General features: G+C 37.1%; 1 non-coding gene across 1 annotated transcript; it reads left to right on the top strand.

The window, feature by feature from the left end:
* The first annotated feature begins 1678 nt into the window (after positions 1–1678).
* On the top strand, positions 1679–1781 carry LOC143685261 (U6 spliceosomal RNA). The gene has a single exon (XR_013176510.1). It is a non-coding gene; the product is annotated as a U6 spliceosomal RNA (small nuclear RNA).
* The last annotated feature ends 2465 nt before the right edge of the window (positions 1782–4246 follow it).

Genomic DNA, 4246 nt, shown 5'->3' with positions numbered 1-4246 from the left:
TTGTATGTTAAGAACTGTTGCATGGATTTGAAAATGAACCTCCACCACTCTGGTTTGTGAGTTCCCGGAAAACAACAAATACTCTGTTTCTATGCAAAATCGTATGATTTTAAAGAGAGCCTGGTGGTTTCTCGTTGTCTGTGCTGCATTCTAAATTTGAATTTATGACCCAATTTGTGCTTAAATTTTAAAGCAAAAATTTAATAGGTTGAGCTTCTGACCTTCTCAGTGTGCATATTCCGCACTGGCTGTTTCTATTGTCTTTATAAATTTGTGTACACTTCAAACTCTTTAATTTTTTTTTTCTCTCTTTTATAAACACACCCAAACACAAACACATCCTCTCACCCTTAGATTATAATTACTCATACCTAGAGTCTAAAGTTGCAGTTTATTAACTGCAGTGTTTATATTAAATAGTTTAAAGTTAGCCCACAGATATTGGTTAATAATATAATAAATGTTTTTCAGTTTTGGAAGTCTGAGGATAAGAGAAGTTCATCACAGTAGAGAGAAAACAAAAAGAAGTATACTCATACAGTATTATTTTTTACATCTGTCACCTGTAAACCAACCTCATTTAAATGGGTTGGAAAATCTGCCAATATAGGGGACAGAGGCACAGAACAGAAATGAAAGAGCCTGGATGACTAAAGAGCATCAAAAGTAATTCTGAGATGAACAGGAAAATGAAGTCGAAAGAGCAAAGCTTTCCAAGCCTGCTGGACCAATAATAGAAAGAGAAGCACTCATCAAATAACCTCCTGGAAACAGAAGATGCTGAGCGTGAACTATTTTGAAATCCTATCCAAACCCCAGCATACATGCACAGATCACCATCTGATGAGCGGTTGTGTGGCTTGGGGACTGGCTTAGGTTGCTGTAGCAGCATTTCTGGGTTCTTTCCTGATCGTGGGCCGAGAGCATCTTTGTGGGGATTTGCAGTGTGCACGCAGCACACGTCTCCAGCTCTGGCCCCGAAACCACTTTCCGTGCCATGTACACCCTCATGGCAGCACGCGCCTCAGGCCATCACACTTTCTGGAGGATTCTAGCTCCTTTGAACATTCTTGTTTGACTCATGAAATGGGGCTTGGAGTGTGGGTAGCTGCGTTCTAAATCCCTACGTGCTCACATGGTCCCAAATTGAGGTCAACCTGTTTTTCAGTGCTTTTGACTTCTTCTCATTTAAAAGATGGAAGATAACATGACAAAATTTGAGTATTATGCTTGGCAATGTTTTCTAGTATGATTTATGTTGCTGCTGGTTAATTCTAAATAAGTTCTTTAATTTAGTGTAAATATTCTAATATCCCTATATGTTGTATATAAACTTGCCTGAGCTTAAATAACCCTTGGGCCTAGTATAAGAATCAATCTGCCAACTTAGCCAGGGTATATTAGCACTGCTTTTCTGCTGCTTCCTTGCATAGCGATTGCTACCTCTGTGCTGCTTGCGAGTATTTGAACATGGAGTGGAATATTCCACTCCTGAAGTGCCCGTTAGACCTCTTTCTTACATGAACAAGGAATGCACTAAAATGCTGCATAGGAATCAACTATGGATCCATTTTAATGCATTATGTAGTCATGCCCTAATATTGAGAGACGCAACTTGTGCCTTGAGCACAAATAGAAATTGAGCCTGGCCTACATCTTAAAAATAGAAAAATAGTGCGTGCTTTGGCAGCACATATACTAAAATTGGAATGATACAGAGAAGATTAGCATGGCCCCTGCGCAAGGATGACACACAAATTCGTGAAGTGTTCCATATTAAAAAAAAAAAAGAAGAAAAATGGAAGCATGGTCACTAAGAATTGGCTCTATTTTGTTCAGCCTGATTGCCATAAATTGGAAGGTTATGTACACAGCTGTGCGTAAATGAGCTATAAGGCTGTAAGTTAGTATTGGTAGGAGGCTTCTGAAAGCCTAATAGGTTTATTTCATATATTACACGCCTTTGTGAAATTAAATTAGGTTTCTATAACAATCATCGATTAGTTACAACCTCCTACTATTGAAAAAGACAGAGGCAAAATGGCCTTAACTTAGTATAACTTTTTCTTTTTTTTTTAACATAGGCAGGCACCAGGAATCGAACCCGGGTCCTCTGGCATGGCAGGCAAGCATTCTTGCCTGCTGAGCCACCATGGCCCACCCCTTTTTCATTTTTACTTAAGCCTGCATGTGAGCATTTTCTTTTCCCAAAACTTTCGGGGAAAAGTATCCCAACTTGCTGTGCTCTATTGATTTCATACTTTTTTCATTAATCATGTGTGTCAGACTTTCTTTCCCAATGGATTGAAAGCTCTGCAAATTGATTCCTATCTCTAAAGTGTTAAATTTACTTCCATTCCCAGGGTTCACAATGGTACTTACTGAAAAATACTATTTCAAAATTTGGGGAAAATTTACTTATCTTTTTGTATCTCAGTCTCCTTATCTGTTAAAAAAAAAAAAGAAGAAGAAGAACAAAACAGACAACATCTAAGGGTCCCTGTGTTTTAAATAAATAAGTATAACACGTGACTCTTTTAACAGATGATACAAAATCAACATAGCATTTACAGTCCATGACTCTTAACTACATCTGAGAAATAGTCAATAATGTAATTCAGTCAGTAGATGGCACTGTGTATCATAATATTAGCCTCGAGGAAGTAGCATCAAATTCCAATTACCTCACCTGATTGGATGGGGATAGGAGAAGAGTCTCTGTCCTTACAGAAAAGAACGCAAAATCCTTAGAGGTTACAATGACCTTGAGACGGAATCTAGTCCATCCTCCTGGCTTATTAGACCATCTCTTAAACTTTAAAAGGAAATTCTATTTTCAGATATTTTTCAGAGGTGGATATTTTTAACATACATTTACCCCTTTCAAATTGGAAACACTCAAGAAATCTTCTATCTAAATCCCATCATTCCTTCCCTGTCTTTGTTTTCACTTCTGAGCAGAATTCACAACAATTTCTCCCCTTCTCTCTCTGTAAAGTCCACCAGTTGAATAGGGAGCAGCACTCTTACCTTCTAAAAGCACCTTTCTTTCCTTGGGATCCTCACTCTCGGAAACATTTATATGCAATGATTTCCCGCCTTGCTTTGTGAAATCCTAGTATGCCATTCAAGGGAGGCTGGTATTTCCAATCTAGTATCTCCACTTGTGTTTAGTTATTAAATAATCTAAATATATAGACGTTTACTTACATGATACGTATACAGAGCAGTTCTACGAGTGGTTGTCAGAGGTTATGGATGGTGGTAGAGGGTGAGTGTATCTCTAAAAGTGTATTGAAGGAAGGGAAATCTTTGTGGTGATGGACTATGCGCGCACAGTGTACCAATGTCAGTCTTCTTGTTTTGATATTGTATCACAGTTGTGTAAGATGTAACCATTCAGGGAAACTGGGTGAAGGATAATGGGACTTTTCTATATTATCTTTGCCACTTCCTATGAATCGTTCTTTTTTTTTTTTCCAAAATAAATAGTTAAAGTAATTTCTTGTCATCTTGTCTTGATTCTAAAACAGACAATATAATATTCTTTGCTCTTTTTTCCTTGATACAATTTTTTCATTGTTACACTTTTACCGTTGTTCTCTTCTGGTGGGCTAGCTCAAACATTTGATAAGCTAAGCTATCTCGGCAACATTTTCTGCTATTGAAATAGTAGTAAAGACAAGCGTAAATAAGAAAAAAATGCAGTTTCTCTACTCAATAGGAAAAATACGCAGAGCATGTTGTATATATAGATATATATGAGGCATGCTTATAAGAACATTTGTTTTTAAGATAAACATTTTAAATCTTTATCTGCTAGGTGAAGAACCGTCCTTTTTTTGAAAACACAGATCATTGCTTATGGCAATTATAATCAAGACACTACCAAACTAGGAACTCCTACCCACATTCCATATTATATATTTAAATGTGAACAGAGAAGAGAACTGTTAGGAATAAATCTTCCATTCACTTCCCCAGTCGAATGGTGTACAATACACTGAAATGCTTTGCATTTTCATTTGGTGCACAGATGTGTCTGGAAGGAACTTGACTTGAAATTTGAAATGTCTAGCCATAAATTATTCTCTGCCTCCTAGTGTGATAGAGAGGATCTGAATTCTAACTGCTGACTCTATTGTTAAAAGACCCTTGAAAGCATTATTCTGGAATGATGACTTTTGTGAATTTTCGAAATAAAAAAATGAAATACTTATCTGTCACCCACAGACACATGGTTTAG

The sequence above is a fragment of the Tamandua tetradactyla genome, chromosome 5 (assembly GCF_023851605.1).
Source record: "Tamandua tetradactyla isolate mTamTet1 chromosome 5, mTamTet1.pri, whole genome shotgun sequence".
NCBI lineage: Eukaryota > Metazoa > Chordata > Mammalia > Pilosa > Myrmecophagidae > Tamandua > Tamandua tetradactyla.
Note: the sequence above shows the minus strand (reverse complement) of the source record. Positions and strands in the feature narration are given on the sequence as shown.